General features: G+C 39.1%; 5 non-coding genes across 5 annotated transcripts; 3 read left to right on the forward strand and 2 right to left on the reverse strand.

The window, feature by feature from the left end:
* Window positions 1-737: 737 nt before the first annotated feature.
* On the reverse strand, window positions 738-856 carry LOC119630186 (5S ribosomal RNA). The gene has a single exon (XR_005245972.1). It is a non-coding gene; the product is annotated as a 5S ribosomal RNA (ribosomal RNA).
* Window positions 857-927: 71 nt separating this feature from the next.
* Window positions 928-1,046, reverse strand: LOC119630199 (5S ribosomal RNA). Its single transcript, XR_005245985.1, has one exon. It is a non-coding gene; the product is annotated as a 5S ribosomal RNA (ribosomal RNA).
* A 3,751-nt stretch (window positions 1,047-4,797) lies between these two features.
* On the forward strand, window positions 4,798-4,916 carry LOC119630138 (5S ribosomal RNA). The gene has a single exon (XR_005245936.1). It is a non-coding gene; the product is annotated as a 5S ribosomal RNA (ribosomal RNA).
* A 71-nt stretch (window positions 4,917-4,987) lies between these two features.
* On the forward strand, window positions 4,988-5,106 carry LOC119630195 (5S ribosomal RNA). The gene has a single exon (XR_005245981.1). It is a non-coding gene; the product is annotated as a 5S ribosomal RNA (ribosomal RNA).
* Window positions 5,107-5,177: 71 nt separating this feature from the next.
* On the forward strand, window positions 5,178-5,296 carry LOC119630196 (5S ribosomal RNA). The gene has a single exon (XR_005245982.1). It is a non-coding gene; the product is annotated as a 5S ribosomal RNA (ribosomal RNA).
* The last annotated feature ends 20,395 nt before the right edge of the window (window positions 5,297-25,691 follow it).

Here is a 25,691-nt window from a genome sequence, read left to right on the forward strand (position 1 = left end):
ATTAAAAGATGTATTCTTATCACTGCGATTACTAGGGCTAGTGTTAGCAATTCTCTCAGTTGGAGCCCGTGAGCTCACCCTTCCGCACTTACTTGGTATAAGTAAGCCCTTAGGCTACCGACGCTTAGCTAGGGAAAAAAATATCGAATCTTACTATTATACCAATCATTTGTATAGATGAAGAAGGTATCGAAAAATCGAGAAAATCCAAGAAATTTGTTTTTAAAAGTTGGTAAAGTTGGTTGGTTTTAAAAGCTATCTGTGGTAAAAGAGTATCTCGCTACACATAGAGCCGTATTAAATAATATAGACCCTTGTTATACTAGTAGATTTTCACCTTTAAAAACCGTAATTTAATTTAGGAATCCTCTTCCGCATTTTATTTTTTATAAAATCCTGGTTTTCGCACTCGCTCTCAGAGCTTGTTCACGTTGCAAAGAAATAGAAAGAAAAAACTAGCTGCTGCTATCGACCTTTGGTCTGTTTTTTTAGATTTTCTCTGGATAAAATAAAATTAGCTTTACGAAAAATGTTAAAACTAATTTCTGTCATGCTAGTAGTCGTATTACCATTATCCCTCGCTTCAGTCTAGACTAACATTTAGATTTTCATGTAAATGCGTGAAGGTATACGTGAGCTTGAGTTTTTAAAATGGTATGGACGTTGGCGATGATTTTTACATTAAAGGCTGAATATCAGTGTGTCGTCACGAGATACCAAGAGAAAACATAGCAAAAAGCCAACATCACGTGGTGTTCCCAGGCGGTCACCCATCCAAGTACTGACCACGCCCGATGTTGCTTGACTTCGGTGATCGGACGAGAACCGGTGTATTCAACATGGTATGGACGTTGACGATGAAACAGTCGTATTGCACGGAGAAAATCTGCGTGTCGTCATTAGTTACCAAAAGAAAACAAAGCAAAAAGCCAACATCACGTGGTGTTCCCAGGCGGTCACCCATCCAAGTACTGACCACGCCCGATGTTGCTTGACTTCGGTGATCGGACGAGAACCGGTGTATTCAACATGGTATGGACGTTGGCGATGTGTTGTGCGTATTGTACGAACAATATCAATATGTTATCACGAGCTACCAAAAAAACAAAGCAAAAAGCCAACATCATCCTTTATTTGGTCACCTTTTCAAAGCACAAATTTAATATTCAAAATGTACATACTATAGCAATTGTGAAGAAATTAAATTCAGCTTATTTTGTATAAAAACTTTAGCAGCGCATTTTTTTTCCAACCTATTCTAGTAACCTCGAAGGGTTATTCTAGATTCACCGAACTAGTAGGTGAGCTCACGGGGCTCAAACCGGGACTGTTGCTAACACTGGCCCTAGCAAGAGCAGTGCTTCGCAAAATCTACCACCGGATCGGAAACGCGACCCACTGAGAAGATCCGGCGAGAAACTCAGTGGGTTGTGTCTATCAGTTAATTTACTCAACGAGCCCTTCGTCGCAAGCGACGGGTTCGAAGAGTACGATGACCGATGCTTGGGGTACCTAAAAGCACCGTTAATGAATCGGGAGGATCCGTAATGACGTGCTTAGGACGCAGCATAGGTACGTCACATTATAGATTTTTAGTGAAGTAAAACAAAAGTAGGTATCTGTTGTTATTCGTGAAAAAAAGTTCAGATTCTCATGAACAGCAACATTTTATTATGAATATTCGTGTGCTTTATTGGGTGGATACGTACACCTATATTTTAATTTATTTTCGTTTTATTAAAACTAATTTTGCGAGGATTGTCAATCGGCAATCTCCGACTTTCAAACTAGGTCGTTCAACTCGACACTGAGTGACCGACCACTTTTTCGTTCCCTCGGGGTAACAGTGGACTGGGTTCAAAAAGATCACGTTTTTCGTGTGCAGAAATAGCAATTGTCGAACGTGTCGAGGTTCCAAGCTCTTAACGTACCTAATTGCCGGCAAGAAAATGCTATAATGTTATCATCAAATTAATTTGTTTACAAGCGAATTAAGTCGTTTTAAATTAATTTTTCAGCTATTGCATAGATTTTATCGCGGGCTTTGAGCGCGGCGACTGAATGAAGAAATTCCGTAACGAAAATAACCTGATACCCCCCTTACGTCTACTATGTAGCTCGCGTTCAACACATTCACACGTTGCGCTTGTGTAGTGTTTGTGAATAAGCGCGTGGCGTGACGTCGCACTGCCGCATGCACATCATGAAAAGTCTGCCCATCTCTCCCTCGCGCGGTCTAGGTTATGAGTGTGAAGGGGACAGTTAATGTTTTGCTTTTGTTAATGTTTATAAATATAGCGTGGTTTTATTTTATTGTTTGTTTTAATATTAAATTATTATTGTCGATTTATAATTGCATAAGTTGATAAAAAATGCAATGCTTTACCGCGGCAGTCTCCGAGTGCCACACGTGTTTTTTTTGTTTGTTTTCGGGACACAGCAACGAATATTGTGGTGATTTTTAGACTTGTTTATATAGGTAAGTTTCATCTTTGTAAGGATCTGAACTAAAATAATTCATTTTAACTAAGTACTTTTTACTGCTGAGCTTATTTTCACATATTTTGCAGAAATTGACAAAGGACTTTTGAGAAAAAGTACCTTCTAAAAATACAGTCCTGGTCAACTAATTAGGGACAATCTCTAGTTAAGCCAAATTGTGAATATTTTTTTTATTTTCCAACGAGTCTTAGCAATGTTCCATATCTTTTACATGTAAGTGTAATTATTCATTTATGTGCGCGATTATACAAACAATAACAACTTCTTAAACATTAAACCTCTTTACAGTATAGCTGATACAATATCATAGTGCTATTGGTTCAAAGAATGCTGGCTGGCCATTTAATTAGGGACACTGAGGTATTGCGTTCTAATTTAAAAATTTGAATTTTAATACTTTTTTGTTTCTTTTCTTATTGTTTAGTGGTCGTTTTGACGGCAATCCCGATTTTTTATTTTAAGTTATGAGAATTATTTTGAAGAAAAATGGGCAAAAATAAAAGTTGCGATCCGATACTACGAAAAATTATCATGAAGTTTGTTGAGTGTGGTTGGTCATACCGAAGGATAGCACAACATTTAAATTGTTCAAAAACTATGGTATGCAATGCAGTGCAACATTTCAAGCGCTATAACACAGCTTTAAACGTGTCCAGAACAAAAAGATCGAGAAAACCGACTCCGCAGGAAGATAGAATGATAACCAGGTTAGCTTAGAAAGATCCGTTTCTAGGCTCTATTTTAATTAAACACGAAGTGTTTGGGGCAAACGAAAGAGCCAGTATATCTGCGAGGACCGTTCGACGACGTTTGGTAGAAGCAGGGTTGTTCGGAAGAGTGGCTCGCAAAGTACCGTTGTTGAAGAAAGAACATAGAAATGCTCGTTTGGCATTTGCACGTAAATATGGACATTGGACCTACGCCCAATGGCAACATGTACTTTTCTCTGACTAGACCAAGGTTAATTTGATTTCTTCAGATGAAAGGCAATATGTACGGCGTCCTGTAAAAGCGGAAATGAATCCAAGATTCACAAAAAAACAGGTGAAACATGGCGGTGGAAACATTAAAATATGGGGTTCATTTTCTGGACGTGGAGTGGGACTTGTGAGGAAAGTTCAGGGTAACTTAGACCAACATCAATACAAGACAATATTGGAAGAAACTATGCTTCCCTATGCTGAGGAGCATCTCCCTATTATATGGACGTTTCAGCAGGATAACGACCCGAAACATACCGCCCATTCAGTCAAGTCGTTTCTTACCAATCAGTTTGTATCGGTGCTAGATTGGCCAGCAAATAGCCCGGACCTCAACCCAATTGAGCACCTTTGGCACGAAATCAAGAAAAAAGCTGCCACTTATCGTAATACAAATTTGGATGAACTTCATGAAACTTTTCGTGAGGCATGGGCAAACATTCCTGTCGAAACATGTCAGAAACTGATAATGTCTATGCCACATCGGTGTCAAGCGGTAATTACTAACAAAGGTTTTGCTACTGGGTACTGATTTTACACGTAATAAAATGGAGCTGTTAAAGATATTATAACACTGAAGATTATAAGTTTTGTGTAACTGTATTTTTCATTTTACTTTACTGTCCTTAATTAAATGTCCACTACAGAATTGTACCTTAATATTTAATACATGTTTCATCTTTGATATTAAATACTTTTTCTATTTATTAAATCTTTTATTTACAGCCATTTATAGCATAATAATCGGACCACATTATGCAAATAATAGGTGCTGAGAAATCAATAGGGTTTTTTATTTAAATGTACATAACCGGTTATAGTCCTTTACTATCTTAAATGTCCCTAATTAGTTGACCACGACCGTATATACCTTATAAAAATCAATGCTAAATTTAGTGCAAAACAATTTGAACTGGTAATTTAAAAATATTAAGTATTAACTTATTCAAAATGTTATGCATGTGCGACCCATGACACGTCGGTACAGGTCGATACATAATATATATAATCAAATTGCGCAAATAGTCGGTATTCCGACGCTCCGCACTTTATACTCATCATTAAAGAGTCGACGGTTCGCGCCCAAAGGGTTAATCCCATGGATGTTGCTTTTCACTGTCGCTTACATAAGTAAGAATGACGGAAAAACATTGTACATTTTGATCGAGATTTTTCTTTTTTAATAAAGAATTCAGAATTCACAGGTATTATTACATAGTTGACCGGTTGGGAACACCTCGTGAGAATAACATAATATTGTTATGACATTTTGTAATGAATAAATATACTGATGGTAAAATACGTTTTATTTGTTGCCAACGTCCATACCATGTTGAATACACCGGTTCTCGTCCGATCACCGAAGTCAAGCAACATCGGGCGTGGTCAGTACTTGGATGGGTGACCGCCTGGGAACACCACGTGATGTTGGCTTTTTGCTTTGTTTTTTTTTGGTAACTTGTGACGACATGCAGATTTTCTCCGTGCAATACGACCGTTTCACCGCCAATGTCCATACCATGTTGAATACACCGGTTCTCGTCCGATCACCGAAGTCAAGCAACATCGGGCGTGGTCAGTACTTGGATGGGTCACCGCCTGGGAACACCACGTGATGTTGGCTTTTTGCTTTGTTTTCTTTTGGTAACTTGTGACGACATGCAGATTTTCTCCTTGCAATACGACCGTTTCACCGCCAATGTCCATACCATGTTGAATACATCGGTTCTCGTCCGATCACCGAAGTCAAGCAACATCGGGCGTGGTCAGTACTTGGATGGGTGACCGCCTGGGAACACCACGTGATGTTGGCTTTTTGCTTTGTTTTCTTTTGGTAACTTGTGACGACATGCAGATTTTCTCCTTGCAATACGACCGTTTTACCGCCAACGTCCATACCATGTTGAATACACCGGTTCTCGTCCGATCAGCCACTTCGATAAAGCGGCACGACACGAGAACCCTCTCATCGTGGCCGCCGGTAACTACATTCCCGATCCTGCGGACAGAATGGAAAGCAGTCGACGTCGCCCAAAACACGTCATCTCGGATCCTCCCGATCCACTAACGGTGCTTCTAGGTACTTCAAGCACCGGTCACCGTTCTCGTCGAACCCGTCGCTTGCGACGAAGGGCTCGACGAGTAAATTAACTCCCAGACACAGCCCACTGAGTTTCTCGCCGGATCTTCTCAGTGGGTCGCGTTTCCGATCCGGTGGTAGATTCTGCGAAGCACGGCTCTAGCTAGGGTTCGTGTTAGCAACGTCATCAGGTTTGAGCCCCGTGAGCTCACCTACAAAAGTTAGGGTTACGCTGACATAGCCTCTCAAGGCTCTCAGCTTAGGTAGGAAAAAAAAAAAAAAAAAAAAAACGTCCGATCACCGAAGTCTAGCAACATCGGGCGTGGTCAGTACTTGGATGGGTGACCGCCTGGGAACACCACGTGATGTTGGCTTTTTGTTTTGTTTTCGACAGTTGTTAACAGTAACGCTTTGGTTTTAATTTATCAATAAAATCATGTAATGATAGTCGAAACTAAATTTTCATTTAGATGTAGACCTATACGACCTATTGCGAGTACATATATCAAGGGTGAAAGGCTATTTGGTTTAAGCGACATTTCGCTTAATACGTGACATTTACTTTTATAATTAAAGGTGCGTTTTATTTGATATTATCATCAATAGTTCGATGCTTTTAATTGAACTTCAATTAAGTTTACTCCATTCAAATAGCAGATAAGTTTTTTTGTTATTACCTATAGTTTTTAGATATTATACTTTAAAGGGCTCTCCTGTAAAATTGCAAAAGTGTCGCTTAAGCCAAATAGCCTTTCACCCCTCGAACTATACTGAGACCTTAGAACTTATATCTCAAGGTGGGTGGCGGCATTTACGTTGCAGATGTCTATGGGCTCCAGTAACCACTTAACACCAGGTGGGCTGTGAGCTCGTCCACCCATCTAAGCAATAAATAAAAACAGATTGATTGAAACCACAAAATTTGTTCTATGTTTATACACTTAACTAACTTCGTATTCAAATCGAGGTAGGGGTACAGAAAACATCCAAACCTCGTTGTCTATATGACCGTGAAGCATTTAGTTTTGATTTGATTTGTAATTGACATGTTTATTCGATTTTTTTTAAATGCAGACACAACACGTACCTAAAGGTGACCATATTGACCTCCATGCATACTGTAGAGTAATTTTTATAAGTGAGACCGTAGAAGAGAATTGTGTTTTAAATGCATTCGCGAAACAGCTGCTCTTGAGCTGTTGGGTCTCCTTAGGAAGCACTTGATCAGCTGTAAGCCCAGCTCACTCACCTGTCGTGGTGAGACTGGAAAGGCTTTCGGGTAACGAAGTCGTCCTGGCCTAAAGGATAAGACGTCCGATGCATTCGTATATAGCGATGCAACGGTGTTCGAATCCCGCAGGTGGGTACCAATTTTTCTAATGAAATACGTACTTAACAATTGTTCACGATTGACTTCCACGGTGAAGGAATAACATCGTGTAATAAAAATCAAACCCGCAAAATTATAATTTGCGTAACTACTGGTGGTAGGACCTCTTATGAGTCCGCACGGGTAGTTACCACCGCCCCGCCTATTTCTGCCGTGAAGCAGTAATGCGTTTCGTTTTGAAAGGTGGGGCAGCCGTCGTAACTAAACTGAGGCCTTAGAACTTATATCTCAGGGTGTGTGGCGCATTTGCGTTGTGGATGTCTATGGGTTCCAGTAACCACTTAACACCAGGTGGGCTGTGAGCTCGTCTACACACCTAGGCAATAAAAATAAAATAAAAAAATAACTAATTATTCTTCAATTAAAAAAACAAAGCAGCGCCGAATTAATATCTGCATTTTTAATCAAAGTTCATAGTAACAAAACCAATACGAAAGTTGATAATTTTAAAAACAATTAACATAATAATATAATAATAAATACATTTCAATCGTAAGTCGAAGTAAAAATTATCACTTGTTTTATATCCTGGTGATATTAAAGTAATTATTTCTTTTTAAGTTGTTGTAATTGGCGGAAATGCCAGGAATAAAGTTGTGTGCATTATTTTATTTCGTTCATTTAGTGTTATTTATTCGATGTGACATATTGGGTTTTTCCAAAAAGTCCATTAAAGTCTCAGTAAATAATCTGTCATCCCACGCTATTTTTACAATAAAATCATGTTTTCTTACATTATTTTTAATTCAAATTTATTAAATTTTTTTTTCTATTTTTTAGTTGGGCTTTCTATAAAAGCGTATTTTGTTTAGTTTTTTTTTAAACTATTGTATATTTTTATAATATGTACCGACAAGTATAAACTCGACATTGGATCGATGATGCCGCAAGAAGCTATTACATTCAAATGCCAATTTTCAAGTTAATCGAAGGTCTTGAAGTTAGCGTAAATCACGTCGAATACGGTAATAACGGTAGGCAGCGGCTTGGCTCTTCCCTAGCATTGCTGAAGTCCATGGGCGACGGTAACCACTCCCTATCAGGTGGGCCGCATGCTCGTCTGCCTACAAAGGCAATAAAAAAAAAACAATTCAATTAAAACTTCTTTTACGGTTTACATCTGAAGTTTTTGTAATGTATATTACATTATTTCGAACGTTTCGATTACATAACAATTTTAGTGGTCACGGATGACAAAGGTGTTGAGGTTATATAACATAACATTAAACCGTAAAGTAATTTTAATTATGTCTATGAGTCGCTAAAATAAAAAAAAGACGTGTGGCACTCGGGGACTGCCGCGGTAAAGCTATTGCAAAGCATTTTTTATCAACTTATGCAATTAGAATTAGACAATAATAATTTAATATTAAAATAATAATAAAAATAAGACCACGCTATATTTATAGACATTAACAAAAGTAAAACATTAACTGTCTCCTTCACACTCATAAGCTAGACCGCGTGAGAGAGAGATGGGCAGACTTTTCATGATGCTCATGCAGTGCGACGTCACGCCGCGCGCTTATTCACAAACACTACACCAGCGCAACGTGTGAATATGTTGAACGCGAGCTACATAGTAAGCGTAGTGGAGGTGTCAGGTTATTTTCGTTACGGAATTTCTTGATTAAGTCGCCGCGCTCAAGGCCCGCAATAGAAGCTATGCAATAGCTTAAAAATAAAAACAACTATACCATATTTACTGTAGTAACACTTTATTGTACTGTAGTTACAGTATATTGTTCTTAAGTTAATTGTACATAAGTATAATAATATAATTGTTAACAAATAGATTCGAAGCTTTACTGCATGACTAGTAACGGACTATTTTTATTCTTTATAGTTTTTAAAATATTGTCGTATTTTAACCGACTTTAAAAAAGGAGGAGGTTCTCAATTCGACTGTATGTTTTTTTATGTTTGTTACTTCATAACTTTTGACTGGGAAAATTGATTTTGATGATTCTTTTTTTACTAGAAAGCTGACGCTTCCCATGTTTTTTTTTAATTTTTTTTTTATTGCTTAGGTGGATGGACGAGCTCACAGCCCACCTGGTGTTAAGTGGTTACTGGAGCCCATAGACATCTACAACGTAAATGCGCCACCCACCTCGAGATATAAGTTCTAAGATCTCAGTATAGTTACAACGGCTACCTCACCCTTCGAACCGAAACGCATTACTGCTTCACGGCGGAAATAGGCGGGGTTGTGGTACCTACCCGTGCGGACTCCCAAGAGGTTCTACCACCAGTGATTACGCAAATTATAATTTTGCGGGTTTGATTTTTATTACACGATGTTATTCCTTCACCGTGGAAGTCAATCGTGAACATTTGTTGAGTACGTATTTCATTAGAAAAATTGGTACCCGCCTGCGGGATTCGAACACCGGTGCATCGCTACATTCGAATGCACCGGACGTCTTATCCTTTAGGCCACAACGACTTCATGTAGTCCCATTTCAATTTAGTCCAGTTCTGATAGTGGTATCCATGAGAAAACGATTTATGTCTTAAATTTGCAGTAAGTACGTGCGCGACAAATAGATGAAAAACACAATAACTACGCTAACCGATTTCGATGATTATTGTTTTTATTGTATATTAATTTGTTTTGGAATATCTTTTTTTTTCTATTTCAAATCGGTTATTGTTAAAGTCTATTTACAATTATTATATAACTTAAAGCTGTTCTAACTCTGCGGGTTTCTTCTGACAGTTTTTAAATACTGAATACAACCGATAATTACTTATAACTCCATTGATAAACTTATAAAGTATTTTTACTGACGTCAAAACGTCGGCTCGCGATGACATCTGCACGAAGTTCGTGCATCTTAGCGAAAAGCTCGACTATATAGATAAGGCACCCCTAACACCCTGATAGGACTATAACACGCAAAGCTTGTTTCCCACAGCAAGTATTTTTGAAATTATCAACGGATAGATTTATTATATTTTCATTTAATTATAACCAGATGTACCGAAGATAAGTATATAGTTTCATTACACACTAAAATTTATTGGTTGTAGGACGCATTGCCGGATCTTCTCAGTGAGTCGCATTTCCGATCCGATGGTAGATTCTGCAAAGCACTGATCTTGTTAGGGCCAGTTCTAGCAATACTCCCGGCTTGAGCCCCGTAAACTCACCCACACCCCAAGACGAAGCCGAAATAGCCTCTCAAGGTTATCAGCATAAGGACTAAGGCTATCAGCATAAAAAAAGAACGTCTTGTGAGCCCCCACATAAAAGGGACTACCACTCCGCCTATTTCTGCCGCGATGCAGTAATGCGTTTCGGTTTGAAAGCTGCGGCGTTAAAAAACTAAAAATTAAAATTCATATTTCAAATTTGCTGGCGAAATATACGTTCGTGTTGTCTATGAGCTCTAATAACCCCTTGACACCAGATGGACCGTGAGAGCTCGATCACTCGTTTAACCAATAAGAATTATATCTCAGAATTCAATTCAGTTCTCAAACTAGAGAACTTATTGTCACACTTATGATATGAAATTAAAATTATCTTGTAATGGAATATTTCGACTGAAAACGATTTTTTGCATTTGCCCACTGAGTTTCTCGCGGGATCTTCTCAGTGGGTCGCGTTTCCGATCCGGTGGTAGGTTCTGCGAAACACTGCTCTTACTAGAGCTAGTGCTAGCAACACTTCCGGTTTGAGCCCCGAGAGCTCACCCACGCGGTAGAGTAACGCTGATATAGCCTCTCCGAACTATCAGTATAGGTAGGAAAAAAAATGTGTATTTACAATTTAAAGTAAACTCCAAATCAAATAGAAATAATTTTAAAAAGCACAGAGTTAAACCTTCGAAGGCCTTGAGACGAACTTGACTTTTTTTAATTGACAGATTGCTGGTGGCGTGGAGGCCTTTACAGCTACAGCAGGATGAGCGGGTGAACTCCAGGACTCACCCGAGAGGTGGAAGGATAACAGTTATCCGAGCGCCTCCGAACAAGGCCTATTAGTTCAAAGGCAGTCAATTCGCGAGTTAATCTATCACTGTATTGAAGTTGCGACTATAGCAAAGAACAATCAATGAAATAGCACGTATGAACTATCGGTCGTCTTTATTATCAACTAGCGACCCGCCCTCGCTTCGCTTGGGAAACTGTAATTTATTCTTGGTTTCTCCACTATTTAATGGATGTTATTATAAATATAAATCTTCCTCTTCAATCACTCTATCTATTTAAAAAAACCGAATCAAAATACGTTGCGTAGTTTTAAATATTTATGCATAGGGATATAGGGACAGAGAAAGCGACTTTGTTTTATACTATGTAGTGATAGAAAACCAGTTTCTGAGCAAAAGCAATTGGATCAATGTCTCTTTAGCCAACAGTCACTCAGCGAAATATGTAACTGTTGTTCCAAGTACCTACATACCAACAGAAGGTGATAGGATAACCTTGATGAATGACATGGTCTAGCAATTTATTTTATTACGTCAAAGGGGCCAACTATCACATGCAACTGGGAATGGCAAGCTTTACTTACATGATGTTTTATTTTCCTCGTATTTCTAAGAACACGGTGATTCAATACCAATTATATTAAATATTTCTTTGAGGTTAATATATAAGGAAAATTAATGGTGAATTAAAATTGTGCATGACTAATGTTCATTGAAGTATTCCAAATGACTTGGGCACGCGTCAGCTGTCAGCGTCTTATCAAGCCATTCGTCTTCTTGCCTGATTGTGATTTGACGTTCAGATGATAGCATTTTGTATAAGAATAACAATAAAAGCCGAGAGTCCTCCTTAGCGTTGAATACACACGACTAGATACCATCGATCTGCGTAGTCTTACAATTTAGGAGGTATTCGTTGCGAGTTAATTCACCTATCGTTGTTAAAACACAGTTCTTTCAACAAGTTCTAAAGTCGTCGTGGCCTAAAGGATAAGACGTCCGGTGCATTCGTGTTGAGCGATGCACCGGTGTTCGAATCCCGCAGGCGGGTACCAATTTTTCTAATGAAATCGTGTAATAGAAATCAAACCCGCAAAATTATAATTTGCGTAATTACTGGTGGTAGGACCCTTCAAACCAAAACGCATTACTGCTTCACGACAGAAATAGGCGGAGTGGTGGTACCTACCCGTGCGGACTCACAAGAGGTCCTACCACTAGTAAGTAAGTAGTTTTGGCGACGTTCACCTTGAAATTGCTTTGTTAGTTCACCTGTAACTATCTACCTAAACCGAGAGAGACCGAGTGCTTGTTCGCAGATACTGCAATGAAAAAAAATTTTTTTTCTAAGCTAACTATAAATGCATATGGATTAGACGAGTTGGTATTTCGCAAACTACACATTACGAACCAAAGTGAGCAGACAGAAGCCTTCCGCATCAATCAAGATGCTTGACCTGGCGAGCTAGCGAATACATGTCGTAATATTTTGTTACATAAAAGACGCTTGTGGAGAGTACTAAACGGTAGACAGCGGCTTGGATCTTCCCGTGGCATTGCTGAAGTCAATGGGCGACGGTAACCACTCACCATCAGGTGGACTGTATGCTCGTCTGCCTGCAAGGGCAATAAAATATAAATAAAACAAACATTTTGTGTGAACAAAAAAAACGTTATCACCGCCATTTTTTTCTTTACGAGCAACTTTTCTTTTACGTCAGCTTTTTCTATTCCATGACAAATTTTAAATGACAAAGCAACAGAAAAGCTGAAATTTCTCATTATACGTCATCTTCAGTTAGGTATAATAAAAGTTTCAATGCTCCACTATAATAGTACTATTAAAAGCTTGGCCCATCGCAACAACCTCCTTAAAACAGGTCCAAAACAGATAAGGCAGCCAGCTCGGTTCGTGAGTGATGCGCAACCAGATAGCGATTGCTTTGTTTTGCTGTTAAACACGAAAATTAACATCATTTGCCAACACGCGATCGCATCGCCGATACGAACACCGACGAAACGCAACCGCCATTAACTGGCGACAGTGAAACAGGATTTAATCGTATTTTGTCGATCACAATTTACTTAAGTACTTAAATGAGTTGAATTGAACTTGAAATGATATTCACTTAGAATAACTTGGATTTGAAATCTGCATTAGATGCCTTCAGCTCTAATACTAGGGGCAGGCTTAGGGACCCCGGTAACCGTACTCGTCGAACTCGACAAAGAGGTCGACGTGCAACCTAACCCATGCATCAGCCCGCTGAGTTTCTCGCCGGATCTTCTCAGCGGGTCGCGATTCCGATCCGGTAGTAGATTCATTCGCGAAACAATTGCTCTTGAGTTGTTAGGTCTCCTTCGGAGGCGCTCGGGCAGTTGTTAGCAAATCCCACCCCTCTTGGCTGAGCCTTTGCTCGCCCACCTGTCCTGGTGAAACTGGAAAGGCCTTCGGGCCACCAGTAAACTTTCAATCATAAAAAAAAAAAAAAAAAAAAAGATTTGAAATCTAATTCGTTGTACGGAAGTGTAGATGGCTAATAAGTTTTTTGTTCGATTTTTGTAGAGGTGATTTGTGGCGGTAGCCATAACAAAACGCAAGATATTGGCAGAAGTCTGAATCTCGCTTACGACATTTTCAAGATGAGCCTGCATATACCTACCTACCTATCTGGCGACAGTGAAACAGGATTTAATCACATTTTGTCGATCACAATTTACTTAAGTACTTAACTGATGTAAGTTTACTTACAATAACTTGGATTTGAATTCTGATTTATTGTACGAAAGTGTAGATGGCTAATAAGTTTTTTGTTCAGTTTTTGTAGAGGTGATTTTTTTTATTGCTTAGATGGGTGGACGAGCTCACAGCCCATCTGGTGTTAAGTGGTTACTGGAGCCCATAGACATCTACAACGTAAATGCCACCACCCACCTTGAAATATGAGTTCTAAGATCTCAGTATAGTTACAACGGCTGCGCCGCCCTTCAAACCGAAACACATTACTGCTTCATGGCAGAAATAGCCAGGGCGGTGGTACCTACCCGTGCGGACTCACAAGAGGTTCTACCACCAGTGAAGCGGTAGCCATAACAAAACACAAGATATTTGGCAGAAGCCTGAATCTCGCTCACATTTTCAAGATAAACCTGCATATACCTATATAAATTCCGAACAACATTCGGACCGTCGGTCTACCGAGCAATATCACCCGCTCGGTGAAAGATCTTCTCTTTATCGTAAACCTACATGATTTAATCTAATCTGCAAGTATCGTACGCTAGGTTCACCCTCGGTCGGGATGAGTATTGTTCGTCCGTGTCTCATCGGAAGGTCCCGCAGGCCCGAAGATAAATTTCCAGCATTATCAAAATTCTCGAGCCCAAATATCGGATATGGGATGTTTAAATCAATCAAATCAAAATATACAATTTTTTTTTATATTAAAAACACGAGACATGGGTTGTAAGGTCTCAGTTTTTACAGTATAACGGCTACTTTACAGCAGAAATAGTGGTGGTCCCTACCGCCTCTTGTCTTGGTCTTATACCATAGCCCTTCCTTGCACTAGAAGGCGCTCTATAGACCAGTTATCTCGTCGATTATCAATAAATCTCATACTAAAAATAATAACTACCTGAATATCGAATGGGTAGTTAAATTTACGCGAACCCAAAATTTGGAAATACAATACAAGATATGAAAACAACTAGGTACTTACTTCAATAGTTTTCTTCGTAAATTCATAAAAGCGTGAACGCGCTCCGAAATACCGTGAAATTGTGTTCGCTTCGGAGACATAGCGCCACCATAAATACAATAAAGCTTTCACAGCTAATATCTGCTTTATTTCTTTAACTATAAGATAAAATTCTCGTTAAATTAATTCATTTGAAATAGAATCTAGGAGGTCCCGTCGTCATATCTTGTCATATCTGTTATTGTGTAGCCACAAAAGGCCATTATTGTTCATTGAATTTTGCAAAACATTAATGGCCCTACAATCAGATATAATTGGTGTTTCAAAAGATGTTTCATATTAAACGCAGAGCGTCCGCTCTTTGGATGCATTCGTAAATTAATTTTTTATCGGTTATTCTTATTATTATGTGATTGGATAATTGTTTAGATATGTTTAATTGTATGTAGCGTAGCCACTTATTGTTGAACATCGAGCTGTATTCGCGACTTAGAACATAACATATATGTACAATTATTAAGGCGCATAAACCCATTGAGTTTCTCGCCGGATCTTCTCAGTGGGTAGCGATTCCGATCCCATGGTAGATTCATCGAAGCACTGCTATTTCTAGGGTAGTTTTATTTTTTATTGCTTAGATGGGTGGATGAGCTCACAGCCCACCTGGTGTTAAGTGGCTACTGGAGCCCATAGACATCTACAACGTAAATGCGCCACCCACCTCGAGATATAAGTTCTAAGGTCTCAGTATAGTTACAACGGCTGCCCCATCCTTCGAACCGAAACGCATTACTGCTTCACGGCGGAAATAGGCGGGATAGGATAGATTTTCGCAAATTCTCTCAGATTGATCCCCGTAAGAAAGGCCACGTATCATGATGAAGCCAGAATAACTCCTCGAGGCTACTAGCAGTTAGGTAGGCAAACAAAAGAACCGTCAGACACATATTCCTTCAGGGATCGGACAGTAGGTGCCTAGCTCGTCCCCGGTGAAGGTCAAGGGGCGACCTGAGGGGGTAGAGGCCGCGCGGCACGCTACCAGCACTCTAGCGCGCTGCCAAGGAGTAATAGAGCGACGGGTTGGCAGTGTATCGCGTCCCGACCCGGCGGGCTGGTTCTGGTCCAGCGGGGTATTCCGGGACACCAGCGGCACCGTCTGAGCGGCCTGACGGGCTGCCGTACCGAGACGGCCGACGTTTCAGAGTCTTCGATTCGCCTCGAAGACTCCGTCGGCTGGGAGTCCTGAGCCGCGCTGTCTGGTTGTAGTGTTGACAGCGGTAGCCCCCCCTACCTCATCCGGGTTCTAGCCTCGGAGGGGATCGGACGTCGGGTGTAAGAGTGCAGGGGAGTCGTTTAGTGGGTGGGCCCTAAAATCCTTAGGCCCGCGATCTGCTCTCAACACCTGCAGATTGTTGAGTGTCACATACCCTGCGCGCCCCTTATGCGCGGGGACTTCGTAGGAGGTTTGGACCCCGGCCCAAAAAAAAAAAAAGGTGCTTAGCTCGTCTCCATGAAATGGATTAATTAAGGTTGCATACCGCTCGTTGAGTGTGATGCTCTAAATATGAATTGAAATCGCAATCTTGCATTTTAAGTATGAAACCAGAACACATTAAATAAAGTCGTAATCATTGTTACAAGGAAAACATCGTTTTTTTTTCTTTCCATTACATAAAACATTTATTACTGCATTAACATAGCGCAGGTAGTTAGTTATGCGTAAGTTTAATCATTAATACATACATACTTTTAAAAATACGGAACTTAATCCAAATTATCTCCATTGGACTTAAAGCGTAACGGCTTGTTATAGATTATATCTAAAGCTGGGTACTCACCTAGCTGTGTAGCACGTAACGTAACAGATACAGTATCAACCTGCAAGTGGGTACGACTTGTCCACGGTCCACAGCGTATCTAGCTACGAGCTGCCACGAGCACACTGCGAGCCGCCTTTGTGTTCGCAGTGATACCGCCACTCGGCGGGTCACTGCGAGCTTGCTGCGCTCCTTCCGCGAGCGGCTCGCAGTGGGCTCGTGCCTACGTACTCACTGGATACTGTATCTGTTACGTTACGTGCTACACGGCTAGGTGAGTACCCATCATATCACGCACTTTGTCCGTGGAAAAAAAACCATTGCCAATCTTATGGAATGTTTAAGAAAATATATACTAGTACCGCGTTTATAGCAAATTCTCCAAACGAGACTATAAAGCATGATTAAGCGGATTTAGATAGGACCTGGATTATAATTGTAAACGATTACCAAAATGGTCGACGTCTAACTATGACCAATCCGGTATGTTATCAGCAGATACCTAAACAAAAATCCGACATCACGTGGTGACCCGAGATAATCACCCATCTAAGTACTGACCGCGCCTGATGTTGCTTGACTTCGGTGATCGGACTAGAACCGGTGTACACCGGTGTATTCAAGATTAAGTGGATTTTGGCGAGAGAATGCCCGTATTACAGTGTGAACAAAAAGAAATAAAAATAATAGTATAAAAAAAACTAAAAAAAATACGTTTTTATAGAAAATTCAACTAAAAAATAGAAAATAAATTTCAATAAATTTTAATTAAAAATAGTATAAGAAAAAAATATTTTATTGTAAAAAAAGCATAGGGTGCTTTTCAGGATATTGTCAAAATAACCCAGATGGGTTAGAAGAGTAGAAAACCAGAAGAGTAGAAACTCAAACCTGTTCATAAAATATTTATAACTATTGATACCATGCATGTTTAAAAATAAATGTTGAATTGTCATCGTCGGTGATTTGATTTGATTTGATTTGGTCCTTAATAAGTATGCCAAAGGACAATGCTCATTTTCTATGGGCGTTTGGGCCCCTAAAAAAAGTTGTCCAGTGATGATGGTTTTAACTTAATTTGATAGACAAAGAAATATCGTTTCATATTCAGAAAACGATTTTTATATTCTCACCCAGGTTTATGGGAAATCTGTTTTTTCCTGCAGCTAAAATTAAGTTGTTAATTGATTTCTTCGAAATCAATAATTGCTCTCATCATTATTTAAAGTATTAAATAAGTTAATTGTGGTTAATGTTGCTGGAAATAAGCCCTTACGTACATTTTATTATTATTATATCCTCATAATAACAAAATGAAATGAAAAACCGGAAGCCGGCAACGATATTGTAGTTGTTGTTTTTAAATTCGCCAATAAGCAGGCAAAGAGCGTAGCCTATACAGCCTAGTCTGTCGTAGTTTTTTTTTTTATGTCAATAAAAAGCCATTGTATCTCTTTTTATTGCTTTTTGGTGTGAACATTGGCTAGAAAATATTCGTATTGCAAAATAAAGATCTGTATGTAATGTCAGAATACCAGCACAGAAAGCCATCATTTATTTATAACTGAAACACACTTTTTTTTTCAAATCACCATGAACGACATTGAGGTACATTTAACAAGCAATTTAACTGAAATACCATCAGATTTAACACGCATTTGAAAGAACGGGAATTCCGCTACGTACTAAAACAACTTGTACGGATAGCATATTATGCTCTTTTTGTGTTTTTTTCTGCGTAATATTAGGAATACAGACGGTTATTTGTGAATTAGTGTTAATATAATCTCGTATCGTATGTCGTATCACTCTTGTCAGAGCGGTCGTGGTCGTCATCCAGCATCATTGCTGTGGGCAGATGTTATGCGACTCACGAGCAATCGCCACTCCTCCCGGTTTGTGGTGAGTCTGGTGCACTCATGCAAACAGCCGCCAACTGCCAACTTGATCTGGTCGGTCCATCGCATGGGCACCCTTCCACGCGGTCTGGTGCCTTCTACTTTGCCCTGAACGACAAGACGCTCTATGGAGTCATTTCCTCGCCGGGAGCGTGTCCAAAAAATGATAGTAGGTATGCGTCCATGCACGAGCGCCGAAAGACGCTGCTTAATGCCGAGTTCTCGAAGAATGGAGATATTGGTGCGAAGACTGAATGCCATTCGTCTCCAGCACCACATCTCCAGAGCATCAATCTTCTTTCTCTCGACCTGCCGCAAAGTCTACGTCTCCGCAGCGTATAGGAATATGGGGAAAACAAGAGTTTGTACGAGCCGGATCTTTGATAAGGATAATATAATAGGGCCGGATAATATAATACTATACAGTTAATCAAAATCGGTTTAATATTCTTAGACTTTAGAGAATAAGACTTTAGACACAGGATATGTTTATGATTTCATGATTTTACGTTTGCTGCAGCTTTTAATGAGATCAGTGATATACATATCTTTAAAGAAATATTAAATGTATATAAAAGTTGACGTGTGTTTGTATGTCCCTTATAGACATCAAAACGGTTGGACCGATTTTGATGAAATTTTCGGAAAATTATTAGGCCAGCTTAACGGACGATTGTGTGTCAAAGTCAAGATCGAACAGCAAGGTCTAAATACAAGCAAACCCGGCCCGATTTGCTAGTATTAAATATTACTTAAGCGCTATCTACGATTTGTTTACTGTTGATTTCTTCTACTCGCGCACGTAATGACATTTACTTTGATTGTAATCAAAGGTATTATTAATCAAAGGTAATCAAAGGTAATTGTATTATAAAAAAACAATGACAATTTCCCCAAAAATTGTTGTTCGCAAGATACCTAAGCAATTACATAATTCGTTGTTGTGATTTCCTTTTGCATAAGTCTTCCTCAATCCACGTCATCTGTTTGACTCTATGACGCTACAAATAACACTCCGTGCGCATTAAGAAAAAAAGTTGAAAAAAATGGCGGCAAAAAACGAAAACACGCTGATTGTGCTAAAACGAAGATTTGTGAATATTGTTAATCAATTTGTATAAAAAATAAAAAAGTTAAAAGTCCATCAAGGAACTTCAGAGTGAGTCGATGATTATCTCCTCCTATTTCCTACAACATTAAGCACAACATTCGTCACTTTTAGTAGTAGTTTTATTTTTCCAGCTAGAAAGGCAAAGGTATCATACCGTACAGCCTAATCTTTTATAAAAAAATATATATGAAAAATGATATTATAAAATGAAATGAAGTTGATTAATATGAAACATGGCATGAGATGAAATGAGATAAGATGATATGGGATGAAATACAATCTCAGTAAAATGGTGGTCATTTACTGAGACTTTTCAGTGAACTTTTCGGAGGATCCCGAGAAGTTACGTTCAGCAGCTTTGTTTCATTTTTTCACATTTGTGCACTTTCGCAAATACTAAGCAGTTAATAAAACACCGTTATTACACATTTAAACCTGAAGAATCGCTAAATAGACAAAATAAAACAATTCACACAACTTTACTCCTCGCGTTCCCGCCAAAAAGTCTCGTCACTTTTAGTATTGTGAGTTGTTAATATACTATTCCCCACTTTATGGTTTGAGGCTTAATTTGACGGACAAAAAAATATGTTGAATAGATTTTTTCAAACACTTTAAATATCTTTTTTTTTTAATGTGGCCTTTTTAATTTTGTTTGTTTTGTAAGCTGTACGCTGCAATTAGCGCGTAAGTACTGGTTGCGTTCGCGGCAAGTCTCGATGCGCAAATTGCCTGCCGGCTATTTACAAAGTCCTTCCCCTTCCTCCCTTGGGGACAATTAGCCCCTCGCGAGACGCATCGGCTTTCTCATGGTGTCACATGGAGTTTGAAAAAAAATATCTTGATCTTTAAAGAAATTAATAGTTAAGCTGCTTTGGTTTTATCTTTTAAGCATTATTTATTATTATTATTATTTGATATAGTTGGGTAGGCGTGCACACGGCGGATCTGATAATGAGTGGTTACCACATACTATAGGGTCTTTATTTATTGATTTAATTGTATCAAAGTAATTATCAATGTAAAATATTGGCCAATTAACAAGAAATACGTGACAAATGTCACATCAATTATCTGTACAATCATAATATTAAGTGTATAATCTATGGGTACAATGGACAGTGCAATAGTTGAGAACATCTCGAAAAAAAAAAGATGTGGTGTCGTGGGACACCGGATAGGAACGAAGTTCCTTGTGAGCCCGCACTGGTAGAATCTACCATCGGATTGGAATCGCTACCCACTTATTCTACCGTGAAGCAGTAATGCGTTTCTATGTGAATGGTGGAACAGCCGTTGTAACTATACTGAGACCTTAGAACTTATATCTCAAGGCGGGTGACGTATTTACGTTGTAGATGTCTATGGGCTCCAGCAACCACTTAACACCAGGTGGGCTGTGAGCTCGTCCACCCATCTAAGCAATAAAATAAAATGCTTATCATAAACCATCGGTGTTACTCATTTAATGCTGAACAATCACTAAATTAACAAAACAAAACTCATACAGCTTCGCTCATCGCGTTCACGCCAAATAGTCTGATAAAAGCTCATGCATATTATGACGTGAATACCGCCACACCTCAGGGAGGTCAAAGACTCTCAGCCTTTAAGTCGGAATCCAGAACTGCTTCGTGGCAACAGAATTGTGGAACTTGTCAGTAGGGTTTGAAAATTTTCTCTACTAATTAAAATGTTCCTTTGTTCATCATAATTATAGTCGGTTACTCCTGGCAGAGCAGTCGTGGTTAGTCATCATCATAGTCAGTCCTTTTTTATCCTTGCCTTGACAGTTATTCTCCAACTAATTCGCGAACTAAGGCTTGGCATACGCATTCGTTAAGTGGGGTTTCGGTAAGATTTTTTCTTGACTTTACAGCGCACGGGGCTACGTCCACAAGGTCTTTTACCATTGACCCTACCTTAAACAACAAGTTTCTCGATAGACTCAGTTGGCCGTCACGATACGTGACCAAAATATCGGAGAATCCTGGACAGCATTGTTGACGAGATCCTTTGAGAGATGTTAAGTTCCTTTAGGATCGGGGCGTTTATGTGATGCTCAGTCCAAGATATACGGAGCATCCTTCTTCAGTAACACGTTTCACTAATCCTTCTTCTTTCTCTTTCTTTGACAGTCTTTTGTTACGGCCAGATAAAATTCAAGTAGAGAAGACAACAATGCCGGACCTATGTCTGCGCTTATGGTGACAATCGGACCTGATTAAAACGATATAATATTCATTGCAGTCGATGGCAAACAAAGACTCGAACCATGACGTCACAAGTTACCTTTAATCCGTTTAATACTGTTATTTTTATTTAAATAAATCTTTTTGAATATCTTGGATCTGAACGCAATTACGCGTGAAATTCCATAGATTGTAATGAGCCAGAAGTCTTTAACTTATCGTTTATACGATAGGGAATTTTGTAACGCGGGCTATGAAAAATACCTATAGAACACAATTTTGCTGTGTTTAGTTTCAAATCAAAGGCTTGTATTACTCTGGTGGTAGGACCTCTTGTAAGTCTACACGGGTAGGTACCACTGCCCTGCCTATTTCTGCCGTGAAGCAGTGTTGCGTTTCGGTTTGAAGGATGGGACAGCCGTAACTGTAACTATACTTGAGACCTTAGAGCTTATATCTCAAGGTGGGTGGCGCATTTACGTTGTAGATGTCTGTGGGCTCCGGTAACCATTTAACACCAGGTGCGCTGTGAGCTCATCTACCAATATAAGCAATAAAAAAAAAAGCAGTTTAGGACACAAAATGTTTAATACTTTTATTCTTGGTTCCGTTCTACAATTCTTTCGTGCCCATTATGAATTAATTTCGTCCTGTTTTGAATCGAATGCCTCGTGGTTCGGTTTTCGGCAGATTCAAGAGTCGAGATCATAAACAGGCCAATGAGTCAGAGCTATTTAGTAACATAAACTCCCAATGGAAGGTAAATGACATGATCCATAAAACACTGTTTGTGTTCTGTGCTTTACTTATATGTAATGTTATCTAAATGACATACAATAACGACACAGTCGCATCATTGGCATTGATTACATCAAGATTGTGAGCCCGCACGGGTACCAACCACCAACCCGCCAATTTTTGCCGAGAAGCAGTAATGTAGTATATATAGTATATGTAGATGTACTATAGAACTCGTATATCGAGCTCGATACCGTCATCTGGTTTTTACCATCGCACCGCCCGCCACCGGAGTAGAGTTCATCCATTCTACCTGGATCCACTGCGTTCATCCACAGTGCGTTTCAAGAGATCTTTTTTGCCACGTACCATCCGGCTTTGGAATGAGCTCCCCTCCACGGTATTTCCCGAGCGCTATGACATATCCTTCTTCAAACGAGGTTTGTGGAGAGTACTTAAAGTTAGGCAGCGGCTTGGTTCTGACCCTGGCATTGCTGAAGTACATGGGCGACGGTAACCACTCACCATCAGGTGGGCCGTATACTCCTCTGCCTACAAGGGCAATAAAAAAAAAGAGACTTAGAACTCGAATTTAAAAGTGGGTTATGGCATTTACATTGTTGATGTCTATTTGGTAACCATTTAACACCAGGTGGGCCGTGAGCTTGTTCACTAATCTAAGCAATAAAAAAATCTGGTCATGGAAGTTTGGCCACTTTGAACTTAACTGCATTTGGGAATATGGACATTCGTGCTTACTTACATGATGGTTTTTATAAATTATTAATCATTTGAATATCTCCGAAGTCGTATAAGAACTTAGATCATATTTCTCACAGGGCACTGTTTAAAATGGGTTTGTTTGTAGTGCTTATGAAGGCGGATGAGCTACAGCCTAATTGACGTTGAATGATCACCATCTTAGAGCACTTTTTTACTGGTGGTAGGACCACTTGGGAGTCCGCACGGGTAGGTACCACCGCCCTGCTTATTTCTGCCGTGAAGAAGTAATGCGTTTCGGTTTGAAGGGTGGGGCAGCCGTTGTACTTGAGACCTTAGAGTTTATATCTGAAGGTGGGTGGCGCATTTACGTTGTAGATGTCTATGGTCTCCGGTAACCACTTAACATCAGGTGGGCTATGAGCTAGTCCATCCATCTAAGCAATAAATAAACAAACTCACTTCCCGTGGTAATAAACGGTACAAATCACAGTGCGACCGAAGTGCGTGCATATTTTTTTAAATCCCATAGACAGTTTAATTACAATTTTTATTGTACGCTGTTATTCCTTCGTCGTGGAAGTCATCCGTGAGCATTAGTAGAGGACATACTTCACTAGTAAAATTGTTATCTGTCTCCGGGTTTGCAATACCGGAACGGTCACATCGTTCGATACCAGTACACCGGTTGTTTTATCATTTATGACACGACGATTTCAAAAGACCGTAGATTATGAATTGCACAGAAATTAGTGCCCCCCTTGGGATTTAGTTTCACCAGCCCCTCTATAACTCACACTTGCGAGAGGCGGTACCTCCTTCAGGGGATCGGAAACCCGTATCAATGGTATGGGAGCGGTATTGATTTCCCCTTCCCCCTAACGGTATGAGAGCAGTACTCAACTCCTTCCTACTCCATATTCTACTCCTACTCCTTCCTTCCCATCTATGGCCCGGAGTGGGACAACGGCGTGGTTCTCCAATTTAGGGGCCGTAACCCGTGCGGCAGCCTTCTGTGATCTGTGCAGATCCTGTAGGAGTGAGGATTCCAGGGCCTGGACTTTAAGAGGAGACCGCTCACCCACTCTAACTCTAATTTAGAGTAGTTGTGCTTTAATCATTTGACTTCAGCAAATAAGCAGCTAGTAAAATAATCAGTAGTACATATAGTGTAGATAATATTCAATGTTGCATATTACAATATGACGTGTATGTATATAATGTATTATTCTATTTACACCAAAATACAGTTTAGTTTAGTAAAACTATAGCAAAAATTGAGTTGCTCTTATAAAGAGAAACAACATTTAAAGCTATTGCTTCACCACTTTTGTATGTTTTTTTATATTTCAAAATCTCAAATTGCTTTTTATATTTCTAATGTTCCTTCTTCTGATGTTTCAATATTCAAAAATTCATTTATGTCATCTTTATAACATATTAACCTCTTTTAAGATAAATCGTATAGAGGTTACATGTATGTGCGATGTCAGGCGACGCTCCTGCGGGGGCAGTTATTCGCCTACCGCCAGTTAAACAAGGTGTGCAATAAATGCCTAATATTGTCATCAGTATTTTATTGAAGAGCCCAACCAATTGTTACTAAATACCTATTGTGTTATTCTTTTGTTTTTCTTATAGTGTTGGGGTAGCGTGTCTAACGAGATATGGCACCAAGTATTCTTTTGTCATTATCAATCCTTTTATACGAGCATGTGTAAGTTAAATCTTATTAAACACTCCCACTATCGCTGGCATTACATCATGCATGAAATTATACCAATGTTATATAAAGAATAGTTTAAAAAACTAACAAAATACGCTTTTATAGAAAATCCAACTAAAAAATAGAAAATCAAATTGAATTCAAAATAGTGTAAGAAAAAAGGATTTTATTGTAAAAAAGCGTGGGGTGCATGGTATAAGTAGTTATAAATATATTAAGTAGTTATAAATATACCTACTTATGTTATAATATAACTAAACTAAAGTTTTTTTTAAATATTATTTACTTGTAATTTTTTACTAGAATTTCTATTTTTTCCATATTTTTTTAATATATTGAATTGTCATCGGTCCTTAATATTAGGCTGCACTAAAAGTATCGGGAATGGAATATTTCCACTGTTCCTGTCATATTAAAATCTTTTTAATTGAAAACTCCTTGGTTTTAAAAATCGAATACCATTTATTTATTTTAAAAAAGATTCTCGGTCTTGTCACGAGGTTTTGTCAAACTTGTTTAGTCGTTGAGAAAATAGAATTGACTCGAGAAAATTCAAGAGCGATGATTTATTATGACTTTCGAAGTGGTTTAACACAAAAACAGTGTGTTGACCGGATGATTTCTGCATTTGGTGATGAAGCCCCATCCAAAACCACAATTTATCGCTGGTTTGCTGAATTTCAACGTGGATGTGTCAAGCTCAGTGATGATCCCCGTCAAGATCGTCCAAAAACTGCAGTCACCCAAGAAAACGTTGATGCTGTGCGTAAGCTGATTGAGGAAGATCGACATGTGACATACCGCGAAATTCAGGCAACTTTAGACATTGGCATGAGTCAAATACAAATAATCTTGCATGAACAATTAGGTGTAAAAAAGTTGTTTTCCCGATGGA

Source organism: Bombyx mori, chromosome 21 (assembly GCF_030269925.1).
Source record: "Bombyx mori chromosome 21, ASM3026992v2".
In the NCBI taxonomy this organism is placed as follows: Eukaryota; Metazoa; Arthropoda; class Insecta; order Lepidoptera; family Bombycidae; genus Bombyx; species Bombyx mori.